Source organism: Pan troglodytes, chromosome 2 (genome assembly GCF_028858775.2).
Source record: "Pan troglodytes isolate AG18354 chromosome 2, NHGRI_mPanTro3-v2.0_pri, whole genome shotgun sequence".
In the NCBI taxonomy this organism is placed as follows: Eukaryota; Metazoa; Chordata; class Mammalia; order Primates; family Hominidae; genus Pan; species Pan troglodytes.
In genome coordinates this window covers 103,298,216-103,323,943 of record NC_086015.1, presented here as the reverse complement: position 1 = coordinate 103,323,943, position 25,728 = coordinate 103,298,216, and the positions used below count along the sequence as shown (strand labels likewise).

Here is a 25,728-nt window from a genome sequence, read left to right as displayed (position 1 = left end):
GAAGACAAAACAACCACGTAAGGGAAGAAAACCCTGACAGTGCTGGGCATATGGCAGGTGCTATGTAAGTATTTACTGCACTACACTGAGACAGAAATCAAGCTGGTTTGACTGAGTCAATGTGTAACTTGCCAGTTCTAACATTCTTTTATTTTCTCCACATGGTCATTGGTACGAAGTCCACTTATGGCTTCATAAACATGGGCTTACAACAAAAGTGCTTCTAATCAGATTTGGCAGGAAAAGGAGAGAAACACAGGGTGAGGTAAGTGTGAGGCTACAGTGCTGAATAATAGGGATGGCAGTACCTCAGTATGTGAGTCACACAGACATCAAGCAGTACACAGCTAGAGATAATTCGCAGGTAAATGCTGCACAATCCATTATGTCATCCCTCCTCTGCCCTTTCTTCATCAATCTTGTCGCCTGGACTCTGATGTAACCCAGCAAGAATGTCTGATTTGCAGACAGCAGAGAGAGCTTCAGAACATACGCATACTCATCAGAGAAGGCAATATGAACCCAAACTGAAGTTTCTGGTACTTCCTTTTGTTTAAATCATGCTTTAGAGGGGAAGTCATAGGGGTGGGATGTATAACTAGAGATCAAGCCACCTGGTCTAAGGCCTAAGGGACTAGGCTTCATCATTTTGGACAAGTCACTCCAGGTCCACAGGCCCCGTTTCCACATGTACAATTAGATGAGCTTCAAGGTCTTTTTTAGCTATGTAATTTCATCATTAAAAATTCAGGTCAATCACACCCATATGATGGACAGATATGCATTTGGTTTTAAAAGCTAGGCATAAAATCAGCTTTACTTTTTATCAGCTATCTGGGTCACTCAAATTTTAGGCTACTTCCATCCTACTCTGAATTACTAGAAGAGTGTGTACCTGTGTACAAATCTTGTAAAAGCAAGTAAGCAGTGGCAGGCAGAAACTGGTGGTTCTAGAAAATGTGAATATTCACGCCTGAGATTATAGAGATAATCCAGTCTAAGCCACAGAAGCTTGAAAGCAAATGTGTATCAGGGGATATAATGTATTAAGACCTATCTTCTGTATGGAGAATGTTTTGAACAACAAGAAGTTTTGAAGGTACAAAAAATTCATAATAATTCATAACTTAAAAGAGATGCTCTAACCTAACTCTAAACCAAAATCATGATCAGTCTGTGCGTGATTTACCCAGCAGCTTTTAAGTACAACACCATCAGCTCCAAATAAAGAAGAATTCATTAGAGACACAGGCCTGTACAGGAGGTGGTCAGTCCCAGTGAGCTTTGGGCATGTTTTCCACTTGCAGTGGCACCGCGCTTTTCCAGAGCTGCAAACAGTCACACACGCATCACCAGCAGATTTGTGATGGAATCTCCAGAGAGGGGCATTTCCAACAAAGCTTCAGAATTGGGGGGGATATGGACAAGCCCACTGGAGATGAAAACCAAATGTCTCATTGTGCTTCCCTCATAGCCGACACCGTGTTGGGTCCCCGACCTTCTATGCTGAGCAGCTCGGGGGAGGGTAAGTTGCCCCACCACACCTGGTGCAGCATTCAACAAGACACCCATCCCTTTAATTATTCAGCCAAATGATTTATGAGGCTTGGCAGCAAAGACTTGGCAGACTGGTTTAAATTCAAAGGATCCAACCTACAGGTATTTTGAAAACCTTGGCCACATCTGCAATGTGTACTGTTTCTTTTGGGAGGGGAAAGAAGAGAAAGGGAGAAGATGTGACCTGCCTGACAGGAAGACAAGACCCAACTAGATGGAACATGTCTCCCACTCCCTCCCCACCCTGTCATTTAACAATGTTCTGGCTGACTTTCTTCCTACGAAAAGCAATCAGATAGAGTTTTAAAGATGTAAAATCCCAGAACCACCAATACATTCTCATAAACTGGGCTCAGTTGGGTTGTTCTGATTGATTATTGATGGTATAATCTTTTTGATCAACTAGGGAAGTGGTCAGCCAACTTTTTCCCTAAAAAGCCAGATAGTAATATTTCAGATTTTGTGGGCTATGTGATCTCTGTCGCAGCTACTCACCTCTGACACTGCATCACAGAAACAGCGATAGATAATATGTAAATGAAGGAGTATAGCCATGTTCCAGTAAAACTTTATTTACAAAAACAGATTAAGGGTCTGATTTGATCTGCTGGTCACAGTATGCTATTAAATAGGTGAACTGAGACAAAGTGAGAGGGTATGGCTAGTACTACTAAATTTATCACCACTTAACCCTATTTAAATCTAAGCCAATTTTGGGAGGACAGCTAACCTCTAAAATAACTGCATTAATAAGTAGGCACAATAATATTTTTGGGAAGAGTGTGTGTGTGTGTGAAATATAGAACAATTCAAAGGGAACTGAACAGTTTTAAAAAATCTATCACCCAGTAACTAGGTTATCTTATGGAAAACATAGTTGGCATTAAATCAAGGAGCTACTCTTACAAGTGTCTTGCCGTAGGTCAACTACAGGCTTTGACTACACATTTATATACAACATAGTTACTGAGTAATATATTTGTTAAAGTGTTCAATTATTTGTAAACCAATCTGTATGTTATTTGTGTACACATTTCAATATGCTTCAAAAAATAAACACCAAACTGTAAACAGTGGCTACTCCTGGGGAATAGGGGTTAGAATTTTTATTAATTTTTTTAAGAGACAGAGTCTTGTGCTATCGCCCAGGTTGGAGTGCAATAGCACAATCATAGCTCACTCTGGCCTTGAACTCCTGGGCCCAAGCAATCCTCCTGCCTTGGCCTCCCAAAGTGCTGGAATTACAGCCATAAGCTACTGCGCCTGGTCAGAATTTTCACTTTTAGGAGTATTGTCTGAATTTTCACTTCCCATCAAATTTTCACCCGTTTTTACCCTTTCTTCCAGCTCCTTCTCCCCTTCCTTGATTTGGCCTAGCAGCAGTCACACATATTACTAGATCTACAGTTGACGACATTCACACAACAGCAGCTGCCAATAAATATATGATATTCCTCATTTAGTAGGAGGGATGGATAACAAACAAGAAAACAAATAAATACACAAGTTATTTTCAGGTTGTAGTAAATACTTTGAGGGACAAGGTGATAGAGGAGGCCCCTTTGGATGACTTTTTTCCTACAAAAAGCAAGGTCACCGGACAACATTACTGAGGAGGTGATAATTAGATAGAGACCCGAAGGATCAGAAGAAGGCAGGAAGAAATTTTTGTGGAACAAATTCCAGGCTAATTGTAAAGTGTTCTGGTCTTGACTCTAGGCCAGTGTTTCCAGTCCTGATTATATATTAGAATCAACTTGGGCGCTTTCAAAAAATAGAGATGCCTGGGCCCCATTACAGGCAAATAATACTCTGGAGGTGGAGTCTGGTATTTCTTTTCTTTTTGTTTTTAAGCCAGGGCTGAGAATCACTGTTCTAGAGTCTAGAGATACCTTTATGTCAACACAAACAGAGGCCCATAGTCCAATATGGAGGGAATTGGACTATGTGTGAAACTGAACTATTAAATTTTAGCATGGCATATTTTGTTTTGTTTTGTTTTGTTTTTTTAAATCTAGCAGATTAACTGGATGCACTGTTTGGTGATGTGATGAAGCCCTGAGGAATCTCCCCTTGCCATTGAGCAAGAGACCATGAGAAACAACCCAGGGCTTTTAATTGGGACCTTTTGCCTGAACCTCTGGCAAATCATAAAGCAATGAACCATCAAGTGACAGACTTCTTTGATGTGTTTAGCAAAGCACTGACTGAAAAGCCTATACCCCGAGATCCTCTCTAACAGATTCAAGACTCACTGAACCACAAGGGGAAGTTCCCAAGGCAAGGATTTAGCTTATACAGTGTAAGGATATATATGTTCCCATATTCATGCACCTCCCTTATCCAACTCTAAATAAAGTCTGTCGATAATCTACTAAACAATTTTAGGCAGTTGTTGCAATTTCCTCCCAACCACTCACCCACCCATCCATCCATCCAAAATACAACTACTATTGCACACCGACTCTATACTTATGACTCTGATGCAGGGAATATACACGCCTTCCATTCCAGTGGGAGAGAAACACAGTAATGATCACAAAAGAATGTGATATGTGCTGTGAGACAGTGCCCCTCTTTTTCCTCCTTGCTACAGTGAGAGCTTATCACACTTTCTAAAATTTGCTTAAATATGCTTCCTCACCTAGAGATCATTAAAAAATAAAGGCTGCTTTACTCAGTATCTTCAACACTAAATACAATTCATGGCATAAAACTGGCATTCAACAACTGTAAATTGAATCAGTAACTGAGATATATATGACGGATATAGGTACATAGTACAAGTGCCTATGGAAGGCACAGAAGGCTTCACAGAGTAGCAACGTCAAAGCTAAGTATTAAAGAATAAACCAAAAATCTTGTGGTGGAGGTTTTCTCTGGGTGTGTGCTTGAATTTTATGCCAAAAATAGTGGAGAACTACTGAAAGTATCTAGTTGGGGGAAAAGATTAGGTTAGAGTTTAAGAACCATGGCCGGGCGCGGTGGCTCACGCCTGTAATCCCATTACTTTGGGAGGCCAAGGCGGGCGGATCACGAGGTCAGGAGGTCGAGACCATCCTGGCTAATACGGTGAAACCCGGTCTCTACTAAAAATACAAAAACAAAAAATTGGCTGGGGCATGGTGGCATGTGCTTGTAGTCCCAGGTACTGGGGAGGCTGAGGCGGGAGAATCGTGTGAACCCGGGAGGCGGAGCTTGCAGTGAGCCGAGATCGCACCACTGCACTCCAGCATGGGTGCTGGAAAGACTAAGTTTTGAGTTTTGTCTTTCTTTAATTAGCTCCAAAATACCTGCATTTTTCTCCTGCAAAAGTGGTACAACCCACAAGTCCTACTTCCCTACTTCCCTTTACCAAATTGTGCTTGGTAAAAATCTAATCTCAAAAATGTACATTCTTTGAGTACGTATATATAGTTTACCCCACTCAAAGAATGTGTTGGTATACAAACATTTAAACACATGCAAGATGGGTTGCTACACCAAACATTTAAACTCACTCTACTTAAAGATGTTTCCAATGGGCTACCCTGTAGTTAGAAAACATTCCAAGAAAGACATTTTCAGATCTAAATTAGGGATATCTAGGATAGATTTATCCTTTACAAATAGCTACTAATTTATAGAACTAAGTATTAGGTTGGTGCAAAAGTAATTGCAGTTTTTGCCATTAATAACTTTTCAGATGGTAACAGATCTTGCTGAGATTAAAAACTCTTTCAGTAGTACACTATGATTCTGAATTTCCACACCAGTTAACTGGTTTTAACTCACAAGTTAAACTAAACACTAGTTAACTTGTGTTTCCACAAGTTTTCCACACCAGTTAACTGGTTTTAGCTCTATGCTCTAGCAGGAACCTGAAATGACTCTTCTGAATAATTTTATTCAATTTGATCTTGATTCTTGATGTAGAAATCCTAAGCCTACATTTGTAAAGCAGATTATCTTCAAAATGCATTATACTTTAGTTTACATTTTATTAAGGTTTGTGTAATAAGAGAGTGACTTATGTGTTAAATTGCCAGATATTTGGTATTTGAGGGAAATCAAAACTCTATTACCTCATGTTATTCTTATTTTATCTTTTCATAAATATTCTTTATTTTCATAGCTCTGTGTACAAAGTTTTAAACTACTAATAAATCTGCTCTATTATTCACTTCAGAGGAAGTGACAGTAAGGATCACTGAAATATTCTTTTTACTTTTTCTGGAAGCACTTTTGTTGGTTTCTCTGCTATCCTTCCCACCCTGCCCCTACCATCTATTGTGAATATTACTGGTGAGTCAGGCTCTGGCAAAATTGAAAAAGCTTCCTACGTATTCTAATGTGTAGCCAAGATTGAGAACCACTGGGGTATCAGAAAGAACAATGGACTTGGAAGACTTAGCCTCAAAATCTGGATTTGTCACTTAATGGTGACATGTGACTCATTTTCCCAATAATACACTTGTGAGGATTAAAAAGATAACATGCAGCCATTTCCTCTAGGTTTTCTAGTTTGTGAGCATATAGTTGTTCATAATAATCTCTGGTGATCTTTTATATTTCTTGGTATCAGTTGTAAAAAATGCCTCCTTTTATCATTTCTGATTTTTATTTGGACCTTCTTCTTGGTTAGTCTAGCAAGCAGTTTATCCATTTTGTTTATCCTTTCAAAGAACCAACTTTTCATTTTGTCCATCCTTTGTATGGTTTTTCTTGTTTCTACTCCATTTAGTTCTGCTCTGATCTTTGTTATTTCTTTTCTTCTGCTAACTTTGGGTTTAGTTTGTGATGTTAGGTTGTTAATTTCAGATATTTTATTGATGTACGCATTTAATGCTATAAACTTTCCATTTAGCACTGCTTGTGCTGTATCCCATAGGTTAAGGCATATTGTGTTTTCATTTTCATTTGTTTCGAAAACATTTTAAATTTCCATTATAATTTCTTCATTGACCCAGTGATATGGTTTGGCTGTGTCCCCACCCAAATCTCATCTTGAATTGTACTCCCATAATTCCCATGTGTTGTGGGAGGGACCTGGTGGGAGATAATTTGAATCATGGGGCCGGTTTTCCCCATACTGTTCTCATGGTAGTGAGTAAGTCTCACGAGATCTGACGGTTTTATCAGGGGTTTCCGCTTTTGCATCTTCCTCATTTTCTCTTGCCACCCCCATGTAAGAAGTGCCTTTTGCCTCCCACTATGATTCTGAGGACTCCCCAGACATGTGGAACTGTAAGTCCAATTAAACCTCTTTTTCTTCCCAGTCTTGGGTATGTCTTTATCAGCAGCATGAAAACTGACTAATACAGTCAATTGGTACCGGTAGAGTGGGGCATTGCTGAAAAGATACCCGAAAATGTGGAAGTGGCTTTGGAACTGGGTAAAAGGCAGAGGTTGGAACAGTTTGGAGGGCTCAGAAGAAGACAGGAAAATGTGGGAAAGTTGGAACTTCCTAGAGACTTGCTGAATGGCTTTGACCAAAGGCCTGGCAGTGATATGGACAATAAGGTCCAGGCTGAGGTGGTCTCAGATGGAAATGAGGAACTTGTTGGGAACTGGAGCAAAGGTGACTCTTGTTATGTTTTAGCAAAGAGATTGGCAGCATTTTGGCCCTGCCCTAGAGATTTGTGAAACTTTGAACTTGAGAGAGATGATTTAGGGTATCTGGTGGAAGAAATTTCTAAGCAGCAAAGCATTCAAGAGGTGACCTGGGTGCTGTTATAGGCATTCAGTTTTATAAGCGAAGCAGAGCATAAAATTTTGGAAAATTTGCAGCCTGACAATGTGATAGAAAAGAAAAACCCATTTTCTGAGGTGGAATTCAAGCCAGCTGCAGAAATTTACATAAGTAATGAGGAGCCGAATGGTAATCACCAAGACAATGGGGAAAATGTCTCCAGGGCATGTCAGAGGTCTTCACACAAGCTCCTCCAGTCATCAGCCCAGAGGCCTAGGAGAAAATGGTTTCCTGGGCTGGGCCCAGGATCCCCATGCTGTGTGCAGCCCAGGGACTTGGTGCCCTGTGTCCCAGCTGCTCTGGCCATTGCTGAAAGGGGCCAACGCAGACCTTGAGCCGTGGCTTCAGAGGGTACAAGACGCAAGCCTTGGCAGCTTCCACGTGGTGTTGAACCTGTGAGTGCACAGAAGTCAAGGACTGGGGTTTGGGAACCTCTGCCTAGATGTCAGAAGATGTATGGAAACGCCTGGATGCCCAGGCAGAAGTTTGCTGCAGGGGAAGGGCGCTCATAGAGAACCTCTGCTAGGGCAGTGTGGAAGGCAAATGTGCTCTGAAGCCCCCAGAGTCCCTACTTGGGCACTGCCTAGTGGAGCTGTGAGAAGAGGGCCACCATCCTCCAGACCCCACAATGGAAGATCCACCGACAGCTTGCACCATGCTCCTGGAAAAGCAGCAGACACTCAAGGCCAGCCAATGAAAGCAGCTGGGAGGGAGGCTGTACCCTGCAAAGCCACAGGGGCTGAGCTGCCTAAGACCATGGGAACCCACCTCTTACATCAGTGTGACCTGGATGTGAGACCTGGGGATAAAGGAGATCATTTTGGAGCTTTAAAATTTGACTGCCCCACTGAATTTCAGACTTGCATGGGCCCCGTAGCCCCTTTGTTTTGGCCAATTTCTTCCATTTGGAACAGCTGTGTTTACCCAATACCTGTACCCGCATTGTATCTAGGAAGTAACTAGCTTGCTTTTGATTTTACTGGCTCATAGGTGGAAGGGACTTGCCTTGTCTCAGATGAGACTTTGGACTGTGTGTTTTGGGTTAATGCTGAAATGAGTTAAGACTTTGGTTGCTGTTGGGAAGGCGTGATTGGTTTTGAAATGTGAGGACATGAGATTTGGAGGGGCCAGGGGTGGAATGATAGGGTTTGGCTGTGTCCCCACCCAAATCTCAACTTGAATTGTACTCCCATAATTCCCATGTGTTGTGGGAGGGACCCGGTGGGAGATAATTTGAATCATGAGGGCAGTTTCTCCCATACTGTTCTCGTGGTAGTGAATAAGTCTCACGAGATCTGATGGTTTTATCAGGAGTTTCTGCTTTTGCATCTTCCTCATTTTCTCTTGCCACCCCCATGTAAGAAGTGCCTTTTGCCTCCCACCATGATTCTGAGGCCTCCCCAGCCACATGGGAGTGCACTCTTTTTCTTTCCAGTCTCAGGTATGTCTTTATCAGCAGTGTGAAAATGGACTAATACACCCAGTGATTGTTCAGGAACATGCTGTTTAATTTCCATGTATTTGTATAGGTTCCAAAGTTCCTTTTGTATTGATTTCTAGCCTTTTTCCATTGTGTTCTGAGAAGATATTTGATATGATTTTGATTTTTAAAAATTTGCTAAGACTTGTTTTGTGGCCTAACATGTGATCGACCTCAGAGAATTTTCTATTTGCTGATGAAAAGAATATATGTTCTGTAGTTACTGGTAAGAATGTTGTTGTAAATGTCTGTTAAGTCCATTTGGTTTAAAGTCCAATTTAAGTCCAATATTTCTTTGTTAATTTTCTGACTTGATGATCTGTCTAGTGCTGTGAGTGGGACAATAAAGTCCCCTACTATTATTGTATTGCTGTCTATCTCTTTCTTTAGGTCTAGTAATCTTTGTTTTCTGATCTGAATGCTGGAAACACAAAACCTACTGAGACTGAGCCAGGAAGAAATAGTACTCCTGAACAGACCAATAATGAGTAGCAAGATTGAATCAGTAATAAAAAATCTCCCAGAAACAACAACAACAAAAAGCACAAGATCGAATGGATTCACAGCTGAATTCTACCAAATACACAAAGAACAAAATCCAATACTCCTGAAACTGTCCAAAAAATCAAGATGGAAGGAATTCTCCCTAACTTATTCTATGAGGCCAGTATCACCCTGATGCCAAAATCAGACAAGGACACACACTGAAAACTATAAACCAATATCCCTGATTAACATAGACACAAAAATCATCAACAAAATACTAGTAAATAAAATCAACCAGGACATCAGAAAGATAATATATCATGATCAAGTAGGATTTATCCCAGGGATGCAAGGATGGTTCAACACATGTAAATCAATAAACATGATATGTCACATCAACAGAATTAAGGACAAAAACCATATTATCTCAATATACACAGAAAAAGCATTTGATAAAATTCAGCATCCTTTTATGATAAAAATCCTCAACAAACTAGGCATAGAAGGAACACACATTAATATAATAAAGACCATATATGACAAACCCACACCCAATATCATACTTAATGGGGAAAAGAACTTCCCTCTAAGAACTGGAACAAGACAAGGATGCCCACTTTTACCACCCCTATTCAACACAGTATCAAAGTCCTCATCAGAGCAGTCAGGTAAGAGAAAGAAATAAGAGGCATTCAAATTGGAAAAGAGGAAGACAAATTTTTCCTGTTAGCTGCTGATATGATCTTATATCTAGAAAACCCTGAAGACTCCACCAAAAAACTCTTAGGTTTGACAAATGAACTAGTGAAGTTCCAAGCTCCAAAACTGAAAGAAGTTGTAGATGACATAAACAAATGAAAAAACATCCATGCTCATAGATTGAAGAATCAATATTATTAAAATGTAATTTTAATAATATTCAACGTAATCTCTATCAGATCACCAATGTCATTTTTCACCGAAGTAGAAAAAACAATCCTAAAACTCATATGAAACCCCAAAAAAGCTCAAATAGCCAAAGAAATCCTAAGCAAAAAGAACAAAGCTGGAGGTATCACATTACCTTACTCAAATTATACAAGACTATAGTAACCAAAATAACATGGCACTGGTATAAAAATAGTTACACAGATCAATGGAACAGAAGAGAGAACCCAGAAATACGGCCGCATACCTACAACCAAGTGATCTTTGAGAAGGTCAACAAAAATATACATTGGGAAATGACAACCTGTTCAATAAATGGTGCTGGGAAAATTGGATAGTCACATGCAAAAGAATGAAACTGGGTTCATACTTCTTACCATATACAAAAATTAACCCAAGATGGATTAAAGATCTAAATGTAAGATCTGAAACCATAAAAACCTTAGAACAAAACCTAAGAAAAACTCCTGTAGACATTGGCCTAGGCAAAGAATTTATGACCAAGTCCTCAAAAGCAAATGCAACCAAAAAAAAACTAGACAAATTGGACTTAATTGAACTAAAAAGCTTGTGTACACCAAAAGAAATAATCAACAGAGCAAAAAGACCATCTATAGAATGGGAAAAAATATTTGCAACTATGCATCTGACAAAGGGCTAATAACCAGAATCTACAAGGAACTCAAACAACTCAACAAGAAAAAAACCAAATAACCCCATTTAAAAGTAGGCAAAAAAATGGACATTTTTCAAAAGAAGACATACAAGCAGCCAACAAACATGAAAAAATTCTCAACATTACTAATTACCAGAGAACTGCAAATTAAAACCATAATAAGATACTCCCTTATATCAGTCAGAATGGCTATTATTAAAGAGTCAAAAAACAACAGATGTTGGCAAGGATGTAGAGAAAAGGAAACACTTATATACTGTTGATGGGAATGTAAATTAGTACAACCTTTATGCAAAACAGTGTGGAGGTTTCTCAAATAGCTAAAAATAGAACTACCATTTGATTCAGCAATTTCACTATTGGGATATATATCCAAAGGGAAAGAAATCATTATATCAAAAAGATAGCTGCACTTGTATTTTTATCACAGCACAATTCACAATAGCAAAGATACGGAATTAACCTAAGCGTCCATTAATGGAGGACTATATAAAGAAAGAGTGGTATATATATATACACGTATATATATACACACACACATATGTATATATATACACACATATATATACGTATATATACACACACATATATACGTGTATATATATACACATATATACACATACATATATGTGTGTATATATACGTATATATATGTGTATATATACGTATATATGTGTGTGTGTATATATACGTATATATGTATATATGTATATATACACACACACATATATACGTATATGTGTATATATATACACATACACATACACACACACACACACACATATATATATATATACACACACACCATGGAATACTATTTACTGGCTTTAGAAAAAGAATAAAATCATGTCTTTTTGCAGCAACATAGGTGGAACTGGAGGCCATTATCCTCAGTGAAATAACGCAGCAACAGTCAAATACAGCATGTTCTAAGTGGGAGCTACACAATGGATATACATGGACATACAGAGTAGAATAACAGACACTGGAGAATACAAAAGGTGGGAGGGTGGCAGGGGGGTGAGGGTTGAAAAATTACCTATTGGGTACAATGTCTGTGATTTGGGTGACGGGTACACTAAAAGCCCAGACTTGACCATGATGCAATATATGCATGTAAGAAATGTGCATTTGTACCTCCTAAATATATAAACATAAAAAAGATAGATTTAAAATCAATTAAATTAAAAAATTATAAAATCACTTCATATATTTTCAACAATAGGAATATACCTTGGAACAATTACTATTATTACTCCTAAAACCTCACCAGCGACATTCACTGAGTGTTTTAAAACCTTTGGAAGGGTGTGTGCCCCTGCAGGTAGGCCTCACACTTCACAAACAGGTAGATCGGCCATTTGAAATGGTCATACATTTCTAATGAGAACATTCTCTCCTTAAAGAAGAATAGGCTGCTTATTTGTAAATTAGTGGGAATTTTCTACTGCAAATCGAATGAGAATGGGCATATTTCCTGTTATATTCCATTATGGGGGGAGATGGGAAGAATTTTTTTGGTCTTATATCAGGACTGACCCCCAGTGACATTTGTCCTTATGGGAACTCATGGACCAGATTATGGGCATCTTTGTCATTTGTGGATATTTCTGGAGCACCTGTATTTTTATTTAATTCCCAAAAGTCTCTGCCTTTTATTTCCAACCAAAGTTTAAGCTACTTGAGGGAAGGGGCAGACTTTATGCTTTTTTCATTTGCTCTCTGCATAGATGGGAGTCAACAAATATTTATCTGTTGGAGAAAATATGAAGGGAAATTAAATGTTTGCTTCTTCCACCTTCTTTATGGAATTCCAGAAAGGTATTTTTTATTACAAATATAGGTAAATTTTTTTTCTTATATTTCTTTTTTTCCTCCCGTGGGCACTTGATAGGAAATGGGTTTTCAACTCTGGCTGCATATCAGAATTATACCAGGAGGCTTTGGAATGATACTGATGCCAGGATATCATCTCTAAGATTCTGATTTAATTGGTTTTAAGTGAAGCACAAGAATTGGTATTATTTAGAGGCTCTCCAGTAATTCTAATTGTGGCCATGACTGAAAACCACCACTGGAACACATAATAGATATTCATTTAATACACATTTGTTAGTTTGACTTTAAGTTGAGAGGAGGTGTAATTAGGGCTGGGGGCTGAACATTTAGTGTTCACTTTGTTATGTCCTCAGCACTCAGCAAGTGCCTAAGGGCATAGGGCTCTCAATGTAAGCTGTGAATAGAGAGATTGAACGGATCAATATTAAGTTCTCTGATGACTGGGTGACATGGTTCAGTTGGCAATCTGTGGCTTCTGGTTCAAGCCCTGATATAGAAACACAATGTCTATCTCTTTCTGTCTATCTTTGCCTCTCTCTCCTCTCTTGACTACCCTCTCTACCACCCATTGAGAATTCTGTTAGGACTAGCCTTTCTGTTTTGTTCATTATTTTATTTCTAGAGCATAGGCAGTATCTGGCATACAATAGCTGCTGGGTAAATATAAGTTCAATATATTTCTCTTTCTCAAACAAACACACAGCAGCAAACAGAGAATTGCAAAAATAGTCATTTTATGGGATTTAAAGACTCATACTTCTTAATATTACAGTCAGAAATAAACCACTGGCATTATTGTTTTGGGTGGGTATAACTCTCTCTTGCACTCTTAAGCACGTACCAGGTGTCTTGGAACTAAGGAAAGAACTACTCCAGTTTTAAAATCCACTTGAAATCTTAACATTGACTACATACAGTAATGAGATTTTATGAAACTGATCTGAGTAAGTAAAAATTTATTTCCATTTTCCTTTCTATCAAATCAATGTCTAACTTTTAATATTAACATGTTGATAACATATTAGCATACTAAATAGGATTACCTTACTTTGTTCCTTAGGTATTTTTCTGCAAAAAAAAAAAAAAAATATATATATATATATATATATATATATATAGAGAGAGAGAGAGAGAGAGAGAGAGGAAGATACTAAATTGAGTATTTTGAAAAAATTGCTTTGAATGTAATACTTCCACTCTCTGAAAATATTTCAAAATAAAGTCAGAGTAGCTTGCAAGAGAAGTGAAACTGCAGGAACAGGAGGACTAAGATAACAATGTCACAGCTCCAATAAGGAAATGGAGTCAAGGGTTGGAGTCAACTGAGGAAAACTTCCAGAGTGCTGTAGTGTTGGGTCTCCAGAAAATGTGGGGGACACAGTAAATGGGTTATTAGATACTAGAATGGGAAGTGACAGTCTTCTTGTCTGGGGGATTTTCCTGTTTCCTCACTCTTGCTTCACCCCCACCTCTACATTTAGTACCTAGAATCCTAGACATGCAGTCAAGAGCCCCTGAGAAAGCAGAGCAGAACTCAGACCAGAGCATGTAAAGCAGGAATCAGAACAGAGGTTGGCTTTGTGAGCTTTGGAGTCATAAGCCTCACTAAACTTACATTTAATTTATCTCCAAGAAAATTATAATACCCATGTCATACAGTTGTTGCTAGATCCAAACAAGATAATGTATATGAAAGCACCCTATGAACTGTGAGTGAATCACAAAACAAATGCTAAGTAAGTTTATGAGATGGAAGAATTTGTTGAGAAAAATAATTCCTAATTTTTCCTTTGAAGTCCATAAAAAATGTACCTGCTCTAAAGGTATAGACACAGTCACACTACACTTCTGATAATTCCGTACAGAAATTTGAAAACAGAAAGTTCCCAATTACTCCGAGTGCTGAAAGAAGCTTTAATAGAAACCAAGGCAGAAGCCAGGAGAATGAATGCACCTGCCAGATTTGGAATAAAAATTACCAATGAAAGAACAGCCCAAGAACAATGGGTCAATGGTGGAAGTTTAAGTGTTATTATACTATGTTTCTGTAAAAGTTATAGAGGCAATCCAGACAATGCTTTTTTTATGTTTAAAGGAAACAAATAGAAAGGGTTAATTTCTTTTTTGTTTGCACCATCTAACTACCAGTCAGAATCAAACCAAGAAAATACAATTGGACTTTGGAAATGGTCTTTAAAACAAAGTTTTTCTTATAAGAGAAACCTACAGAATTGAAGATATATTTCAGACTTTCTTTTTTTTTCTTTTCTTTTTTTTTTTTGAGATGGAGTCTCGCTCTGTTGCCCAGGCTGGAGTGCAGTGGCATGATCTCGGCTCACTGCAACCTCCGCCTCCCACATTCAAGCGATTCTCCTGTCTCAGCCTCTGAGTAGCTGGGACTACAGGCACATGCCACCATGCCTGGCTAATTTTTTTTTTTTTTTTTGTATTTTTAGTAGAGGTGGGGTTTTGTCATGTTAACCAGGATGGTCTCCATCTCCCAACCTCGTGATTTGCCTGCCTAGGCCTCCCAAAGTGCTGGGATTACAGGCGTGAGGCACTGCGCCTGGCCAAATTTCAGACTTTCTAAAAAGAATATACGGTTGGATTAAAATAAAGATAAAAGATCCCACAATTCTTTTAGCTTTTGTTCACTTATAGAAAAAAAAGTTATTGAAACTGAAGAATATAAAAAGAAGATTCTTAAGAAGTATGTATTGACAAGCAATGAAATTACAGCTTAACCTTACATTTTGGTGTACCAGCTTCTTTTTTACTTTCATTTGATTAGAGAAAAAAGAGCTATTCTTACGAAACAGAATGATGGCCTGGAAGAACAGTATCCTCAACATCTTTCAAGAATCCAACAGGATGAGAGACTGGCAGCTCTGTTCTAGAACTATGTGCATTATTGTTTGCCAGATCAAGTTAATGAAATGTTTACTGCTAGAATGTTATTTTTTAAGTTAATAAAAACATTTCTTTTTACTGACTTGCTCATTGGACATATGCATGCAATTTAAAATGGAATTTCAAAAAAGTTTCATTACATGCACCTGTGAAGAAAATAACTGAGGTCTTGGGACTGTGCTAAACTAATTCTGACTTTGGGTCATGTTAATAACGGAATTGTTAGTCTTGTCAGACATGTGGCTTTCTATTTTAATAAGATTAAGGCCAGAGGGTTCAAACTCCCTTAGTTTAAATAATCTCTTGCACTTAAATATTCTTAAATATTTTTTCTTTCTTTCTTTTTTTTTTTTTTTGAGACAGAATCTCGCTCTGTCACCCAGGCTGGAGTGCAGTGGCACGATCTTGGCTCACTGCAACCTCGGCCTCCCGGGTTCAAGAGAGTCTCCTGTCTCAGCCTCCCGAGTAGCTAACAGGTGTATGCCACCACACCCTGTTAATTTTTCTATTTTTAGTAGAGGCAAGGTTTCACCATCTTGCCCAAGCTGGTCTTGAACTCCTGACCTCAAATGATCCACCCACTTCAGCCTCCCAAAATGCTGGGATTACAAGAGTGAGCCACTGTACCTGGCCTTTTTTTTTTCCCCCTTAAGAGACAGGGTCTTACTCTGTCCCCCAGGCTGGAGTGCATGGCATGGCCTTGGCTCACTGAAGCCTCAACCTCCGGGGCTTAAGTGATCCTCCTGCCTCAGCCTCCTGAGTAGGTGGAACTACAGGTGCATGCCACCACGGTTGGCTAATTTTTGTATTTTTTTGTAGTGATGGGGTGTCACTATGTTGCCCAGGCTGGTCTCGAACTCCTGGGCTCAAGCAGTCCTCCTACCTCAGACTCCCAAAGGGCTAGGATTATAGGCATGAGCCACTGTGCCTAGCCTAAATATTTCTTTGTATACTCTCCTAATATGTTCTTGTCCTCCTAACTAGATCAGGGTTTCTCCACCTTGGCACTATAGACATTTTGGTCTGAATAACTCTTTGCTGTGGAGGGTTGTCCTCTGCACTGCAGATATTTAGCAGAATCCCTGGCTTCTACTCACTAGATGCCATAATACTTCCTACCATCCCCTGGGGGTGGGGCAAAAGAATCCCCCGCTTAGGGCCACTAGACTAGAGGAAGAACCATTCTCCTCCTTCTACTTGAGTTCTTAGGCCCACACCCATCACCACTTCATTTAATCTTCATCAATTTCTTCAATTTCTTCTCTCCATGTGCAGTTGGTAATTCTCTTTGACAAACAAGTATCTTAATTCTCCCCATTAAAAAATAAAAATATACCTACCAACCTCATATAAGCCCTGTAACTCCTGTTCTCGTCTATTTCTTTCACTATCAACTTTCAGAAAAACTAACCGTCACTAGTATGTCTAAAACTGTGTTGTTAAAAATAATGTATGCCAGTGATATACTTTTTCTTTATTTAAAAAATATGCAAAACCCTCTGAAGCACACATACTATTCTCTTTATTTTACAATGATATGTCTTTATGGCAATGGAGTGGAGGGCATATCTAATGCCACAAGCTACATGAAAAAACACCTGTTCCTGGGACACATCCCATTCAATTTATAGATTGATGCATGAGCAACATCTACCAACCATTCTATTGATGTAAGCTATCTTTACATCTTATAATTTGAACATATTTGAGATATCTGGTTCTTATTAAAATAAAAACAATTTAGATTTTCTATCTTTTTTCCTCTTATAACAATGAAAACACAAGTGAAATAAATTTTAATATCTTATAGACATTAATTTATCTGTGAATAAACTTCTTGCTGTTGACTTGGGTCCACGTGCGAACTGTATCTCATTAAGTCCTATTAGTATCAAAGTATTGTGGTACAAATGTGTTCTGTGGTCATATTGACTTTAATCTCCAATGTGTTTTATGAATATATCCAACAGAACTTTAAAAAGCTTTTCTCAGGCCCGGTGCGGTGGCTCATGCCTGTAATCCCAGTACTTTGGGAGGCCGAGGTGGGTGGATCACCTGAGGTCAGGAGTTTGAGACCAGCCTGACCAACATGGGGAAACCCCATCTCTAGTAAAAATACAAAAACCAAAAAGCAGGCCGGGTGCAGTGGCTCATGCCTGTGATCCCAACACTTTGAGAGGCCCAGGCGGGTGGATCACTTGAGGTCAGGAGTTCGAGACTAGTCTGGCCAACATGATGAAACCCTCGTCTCTATTAAAAAAAAAAAAAAAAAAATTAGCCGCGCATGGTGGCAGGCACCTGTAATCCCAGCTACTCGGGAGGCTGAGGTAGGAGAATTGCTTGAATCCAGGAGATGGAGGTTGCAGTGAGCTGAGAGATGTGCAGCTTTGGGGAGGAGGAGGTGTTATGTCTGAAGACGGGACAATTCAGCAGAGACCTGATGAAACAAAAGAAGTAGACCCGGCCAGGTGGCTCACTCCTGTAATCCCAGCACTTTGGGAATCGGAGGCAGGAGGATCACTCGAGCCCAGGAGTTCAAGACCAGCTTGGGCAACAGGAGGCTGAGGCAGGAGAATCGCTTGAACCCAGGAGACGGAGGTTGCAGTGAGCCGAGATCATGCCATTGCACTCCAGCCTGGGCAACAGAGTGAGACTCTATCTCAAAAAAAAAAGCTTTTCTCATGATTATAAAAGAAATTCACAAGATTGAAGAGAAATATCAGACTTTAATTTTAAAAGTATGAGTTGGCAAGCTCACCTTGTTTTTTTGAGACAGGGTCTTGCTGTCACCCAGGCTGAAGTATAGTGGTATGATCTTGGCTCAAGCTATCCTCCCACCTCAACCTCCCCAGTACCACAGGCGTGCACCACCATGCCCAGCTAATTTTTCTATTTGTTGTAGAGATGAGGTTTCGCCATGTTGTTCGGGCTGGTCTTGAACTCCTGGGCTCATGCAATCTGCCCACCTCAGCCTACCAAAGTGTTGGAATTACAGGCGTGAGCCACCATGATGGGCCCTAGATCACTTTCTTGAGACTAATTTTAGAGAACCAACTGCAGTTTTCTCAACCTTTTAAAACAACCTTTGACCCCCTAGGATGATTTTTTGTTCAATCTTCTCTTTACTCCAATTAACTTTTGAACTTTATTTCTAGTAGTCTGTGTTTTAAATTAAAAAAGGATAAGCAGAATATGCAACTTCTAACCATATATACCTGGTACCCTGCCCCTTATACCTTCCTCACGGCAACCCCTTTAAGTATTTATTTTTAACACGAGTTATCTCGTTTCCACTAAATCTTTTCTTCTAAGAGCAATATCCTCAGTTTATTTAACCTGGGTATTCCAGTTGTCCAAGTTCCTTATTAACCTAATCCTGTGTTTGTTAATATCTATATACTGTGCTTTGGGGCTGATGTTTGGCAACAAAGAATGTACTCAATAAACATTAGCTGAATATGATCCTTGATTTTATCATATACTTATCTTACCTTCTCAACCAGGCAGAATTCTGAGTAAAACATAGATCTTTCTATTCTTACTACACATCTTCCTACATGCTAGGATTCCCTCCCCCACAGTAGCCAAAGTAATTGGCCAGAGAGGAGGCTTGGTAGATTTGGCAAAGGTGCTCATTCTTTCTAAAAAGCACTTGAAGGGGGAAATTTTGGGCAAAGATCTTCTAAGGGTAGATGCCTCTTGGCAGTGTGCAGAATGAGTTTCAGTGAACAGGGGCTAGAGGACCACTGACCACATCAGAAATTTATCAGAAAGTTAATGCAAATGATAGAATTTCACAAATCTTTAGAGTTCACAAAAAAGTTATCCAGGCTCATGAGCTAAGGCAGACTAACTGGTGCCTCCTGGTTCTGCTCTGTCATTATCTATCAGTAATAAATGGTTTAATCCTAAAAATATATTATGTGGTTTTCATTCTTGGCTCTAGATTACATGTGGAGAAGACAAAATATAGCCTTTCATTTTGTTTGACAGGACACTCTACATAATAAATACATGAACGGCTGCTAGTAAAATTAAACTCAAAGAATGCAGTTTTGGCTCTCAATCACATTCCAATTTCACTTTTTAAAAATTCTGCTTAAGCCAATTTGTGATGGACTTCCAGAACTATGGATCAATTATTTCCTACCTGAGCACCTGATATTCTTTTACCTTTGTAGCTGAACACACACACACACACAAACACACACACACACACACACACACACATACATATACATCCTTTTTCATGCTAATTAACATATCACAGAAGTTAGGAGATTAACCAATAAAACAAAACAACAAAAATCTGTTAGGTAACTGATTTATATCTTGTGGTATAGGACATTTTCCTCTCTTGGCCTTCCTCTAGGCTGTTTTGTGACCAAATCTGTGCTGTTACTTCTTCTGGCAAGTTATTCTACATTATAAGATTATTTCATCAGATGGTCCATTCTCCTTTGCTTTCATCCTCTGATTTTACTTTTCTTGCTAGCTACAGGTAGAGTTACATGGAATATTGGGGTCTGAACAGTTGGAAACAGAGATTCTAGGTAAATAATGTGGTACTTCCCATTTCTTTTTTTTTTTTGAGACTGAGTCTTGCTCAGTCACCCAGGCTGGAGTGCAGTGGGCACCATCTCAGCTCATGGCAACCTTCGCCTCCCCGGTTCAAGCAATTATCTTGCCTCAACCTCCCAAGTAGCTGGGATTACAGGTACCTGCCACCACACCTGGCTAATTTTTTTGTGTGTGTGTGTATGTATGTATGTGTATATATATATATATATGTTTTTTTTTTTTTTTTTAGAGACAGGGTTTCACCATGTTGGCCAGGCTGGTCTTGAACTCCTGACCTCAGGTGATCCGCCTGCCTTGGCCTCCCAAAGTGTTAGGATTACAGGCATGAGTCACTGTGCCCGGCTGGTACTTCCATTTCTTTATATCAGTGCTAGAGAGATTTCTTGGCTACTTCAATAATTCAAAAAAGTTAGAGAACAATATCCCTGAGAAATTTTTTTTCAAATGGCGCTTAAGGCAAGTGAGATAATAGCTGTAAAAAGACTTTGCACCATCTGAAAGAAAGGCATTTTTAATATTTCCATCATTGCATGTGTTATTCCTGATGGGTACAGAACAATGACTTCCCTCATATTCACACAGTGGGTACAAAAGCACAGCTAATATGTGGGCACCTCAAAGACATTTCACCCTACACATTTTCATACAGCACTGTATGTATTACTTTGATGTAACAGACTAAAAAACATGTTTAACACAGCTGTCTTCAGCTGCAAGCCTACATTATATGAATTTATTTATTTTTTATTGCTGCATAAATTACCATTTCATAGGGTTGGGCTGTTCAATTGTCATCACAAATTTTATAAGCACATTTTTGAAAAATGAGGAAGGATCATTCTATGAAATACTATATATGGCATTAACAGAATCATGCAAATGAATGGTGGTCTGGTTACTTCCATGATTAAGCACTTCAGCGATTCAAAAATACTTTTAAAAAATTAGCTGAATGGGCCAGGCATAGTGGCTCATGCCTGTAATCCCAGCACTTTGGGATGCTGAGGCAGGCAGAATGCTTGAGCCCAGGGGTGAAAGACCAGCCTGGGCAACAGAGTGAGAGACTCTTATTCTATAAAAAAATTAAAAAATTAGCTGGGCGTGGTGGCATGTGCCTGTAGTCCCAGCCATTCAGGAGGCTGAGGTGGGAGGATCACTTGAGCCCAGGAGGCTGACGATGGGTTTGAGCCATGAATGCGCCACTACACGCTAGCCTGGTTGAAAGAGTGAGACCCTGTCTCAAAAAAAAAGTAAAAAATTACCTAATGCTGAATGAAAGTTTGCTCTTCATTCATAAATACACAGCCCCAGATTAAATTGGTGGATGCAAAATGTATAAGCATGACAGGCATAAAAAAAGATATGGTACAAAGAGGTAAGAAATGCATGCATATAGATAATACTATTAAAAAACATATACTAAAATACATATACCAAAATATATACCACTTATATTGTTTTAGTTTTTTTAAACTAATTATAACATTATACAAAAACAAGACTAACAACCGTCACAAAAGTATAAACTTCTATTTATGCATATTTATAAACAACTAAAAGAGCATATTATGTTTATCAGAAAAATAAAATAGAAAAATGATTATGCTTGGCTTTTATTTGTTGTTTAATTTTTTGTAGAGGCAGGATCTCACTATGTTATCCAGGCTGGTCGTGAATTCCTGGCCTCAAGCGATCCTCCCGCCTTGCTGGGCTTACAGGTGTGAGCCACCATGCCTGGCCGTGGCTTGACTCTGCAATGTTGTCTCACGAACCTTCCCTAATATTTATGCATGTGCATGTGTGAATAAACACCTATACATATTTCTTCCTCTTTTGGGTAAAGATGAGAAAATAGCACGCAATTTGGAATCAGGCAGACCTGGTTTAAACACCAATTCCAACCAATTTTTTCAAATGGTGCTGAAGGCACAATGTTGGACAAGTTATTGAAACTGTCAATTTTCCACTTGCAAAACGGGGATTCATACATACATTAAATCTGCATTAAATACCATATTTAGTATATAGGTATATAGATATACACTGTGTAATGATCAAATCAGGGTAATCACCTCAAACATTTATCATGTATCATTGTATCATTTATCATGTATCATTGTGAGTGCTAGGAATACTAATAAGAGTGGCCAGAGAAACAGGACATGCAAATAAGGAACTATAGCAAAGTGTTGGATGCTGTGACACACATGGATCCCACAGAAGCCAGATGGGTGGAGGGCCTGACTCTTCCTAAGTCATTTCAGGAAGGCTTCGCTTAAGATGTGACATCAGAGCTCAGTCCTGAGGATTAAGTAGGAGTTTGCCAGGAGGCCAGGGACAAGTTTAGCATTGGGGTAGTGGAAGCACCACAGTTAAAAGTTGGAAGGTATAAAATAACAAAAGTCAGGTGTCAAAGAACTATTGGCACCACATCCCAGCACAGGGTGTTTGTGAGGCTCAGTGGCACAATGCTCGGACAGAGTGTGAGTATGTAATCCCACACAAATGTGAGAGGTCCTTTGTTTCTAAAACCTTTGCCTCTTCCCTCACCCCTGTATTTCACTAGCAAGCCCAATTGTCTCTTCATTCTCATTCTACCAAAGCTCACATCTTCATTATGCCTCATTTGGTTAAATGGGTCCCAATTGTCCAGCAAACACGGATACGTAGCCAGTATTGAAGGGTTTCAAGTACCCGATTCAAACCTAGCATAATGTTAAAGGAAGCAGCACTGGCCTAGAAGGCTCCTTGTCCTGTTCTGCCTCTGAATAGCTAGAACATGTCACTCACTCTCTCTCTGGCTCGTTTTAAACAAGTCACACCTGTAACTAATAATAATGCAGAAAGGATAACAGTGAGAACTTACCAAGTGCTAGGCAGGGTGCAAGCTCTGCAAATACGCTGTCCCATTTGATTCTCAAAACAATCTTATAAAAATGATACTACCATAAGCCCTCAATTCCTTATTCACAATTCTGAAATCTAAAAACTGCTGAAAGCCAGTAATTTTTAAATTTTTCTTAAGTTTGTAATAAACTCATTTGGATAAAACCTGAACTGAATGTATAAAAAAGTGTGTATCATTTTTATTCCACTTATTGTAAACTACCATATGGTTTCTGTGGAAATAAAAATGTGCTGGTTATGAGGAACTGCCTCAGACCTTGATGGGGCAGTTATCTAACATATCTGATGTACTATACGATATTCCTTTCCCCAAACTGAAAAATTCTGAATTTCAAAACATCTGATGCAAGACTTCAGAGATTACGGGTGAGCAAACTGAGATACAGAGAGGTTAAGTAACTTGTCCAAAGTCACAGAGGTAAGATTAGTAGATCCAGGTCTCAAACCCAGGCCAATTTGGCACCAGCTCCTAGACTCTTAACCATTTAGCTAAACTTGCTCCGAGTGTCCAATAAACTACTCCAAATAGAGCTCTAAGGTACTACTGCATGTCTCACTATATAGTCCGTACTGTACTGCCTGAATTAGGCTTCTCATCATTTCTAAGGCACACCCTCTACTTTCCAGCTTCTAAGTAATCTTTGCTTAGAATTCTTTCCCCCCAGTGCTGCTTTAATAATTTCTGTCCATCTTTTAAAGCTCAACTTACATACCACCTCCTTCAAAATAATGTTCTTAATGTCCTTAACCACAAATTAGTTCTCCTACCTCACCCTTCACAGCACTTTGTCCCTCTCTCTCTCTTTTAAGACAATACACAAAATTCAACTTCATATTATACCTATATGTGAACTCATCTTGTCTCCCAACTAAATTGTGCCCTCTTTAAGGACTAGGAGGGACCCTGTCCCATTCCTCTTTATATCCTTACAATACTAGAGCAACGCCATGAATATTATCATTATTCCATAAATGTTGGTGTAAAAATAAAAAGCTAATGATATTTTAATTAATGATTTTTGTATTGACACATAGAGGTAATATTTAACACTCATGTAATAACAGGTCTCATTTTATTCTTTAAAAAACCATTTTCTAGTGGAATTTTCATAAAGGAGTTTTATCCTGTTTCTCATTAGAACAAGTCTTTAAAAAAAATCTGGGAAAGAAAAATAAACCATTTCTACCTATGAACAACCTGACTCCAATGCTGGTTCATCATCTTCAAAATTTAGTTCCCACATAGAAATTACTCCATTAGAAAAGTGAACATGATATAACATCTTTAGAATCATTCTACTATGATACGCTTGGTTAACATCTCTTAACTCTGAGCCGCATATACAGACAAGCTTTTTATCTTTTTAGTGTTGCCCAGAAGAAGGCCATAAAGAGAGAACATAATAAAATTTAAGGTAGAGTCTCATTCAAAAAAATATTGTGGTTTTTGAAAATTTATTTATTTAAAACTGATAGGTAATTGTATATATTTATGGGGTACAGTGTGATATTCTGATATAGGTATACAGTGTGTAATGATCAAATCAGGGTAATCACCTCAAACATTTATCATTTCTTTGTGTTGGGAAAGTTAGAAATCCTGTCTTCTAGCTATTTGAAAATATACAGTAAATTGTTAACTACACCCTCTAGTCGCCCTACAGTGCCACAGACACTAGAACTTATTCCTTTTATCTAGCCATAATTTTGTATCTGTTAACCAACCTCTCCATATCCACCTCCCTTTCCTCCCAGCCTCCAGTAATCACTGTTCTACTCCCTACTTCTGCTTTTTTTTTTTTTTTTAAACAAGAGTCTCGCTCTGTCGCCCAGGCTGGAGTGCGGTGGTGTAATCTCAGCTCACTGCAGCCTCCGCCTCCTGGGTTCAAGTGACTCTCGTGCCTCAGCCACCCAAGTAGCTAGGATTACAGTCCTGCCTGGTTAATTTTTCTATTTTTAGAAGAGGCGGGGTTTTGCCATGTTAGCCAGGCTGGTATTGATCTCCTGGCCTCATGTGATTTACCCACCTTGGACACCCAAAGTCCTGGGATTACAGGGGAGAGCCCTGGTGCCCAGCCTCTACTCCCTACTTCTATGAGATCGACTTTTTTAGCTTCCACATATGAATGAGAATATGTGGTGTGTTCATCCTTCTGTGCCTGGCTTATTTCACTTAACAATATGCCCTCCAGACTCATCCATGTGGCCTCAAATGACAAGATTTCATTCTTTTTTTATGGCTGACTAGTATTCCATTGTGTAGATATACCACATTTTCTTTATCCATTCATCTATTGATGAACACTTAGGTTGATTCCATATTTTGGCTATTGCGAATAGTGCTGCAATAAGCCTGGCAGTGTAGATGTCTCTTTGGCATATTGATTTCTTTTCCCTTGGATACATATCCAGTAGTGGGATTGCTGGATTCATTTTTTTAAAACTTAAATGGTTTTTTGGAGATGGTTGGATTTGAATTTTTTTGCTTCCATGAGGGAATTCCTGAAGATGACATTTTATTTTTATATACTACTCTTAGTCTATAAATTCTAAATGCTTTACTATTAAAATTTTATTTATAATACTTTCCAGAGGTAGAGCTTTAAAAATGTTTTCTTTTGAAACGTTCATTGC

At 38.8% G+C, this 25,728-nt stretch overlaps 2 protein-coding genes across 8 annotated transcripts in view; one reads left to right on the top strand and one right to left on the bottom strand.

Moving 5' to 3' along the window:
* The window catches only part of CMSS1 (cms1 ribosomal small subunit homolog), a 361,500-nt gene that overhangs the window by 175,518 nt on the left and 160,254 nt on the right, over positions 1-25,728 (bottom strand). The window lies entirely within an intron of this gene.
* Positions 1-25,728, top strand: part of FILIP1L (filamin A interacting protein 1 like) — a 287,583-nt gene that overhangs the window by 111,428 nt on the left and 150,427 nt on the right. The gene's annotated exons all lie outside the window — the stretch shown is intronic.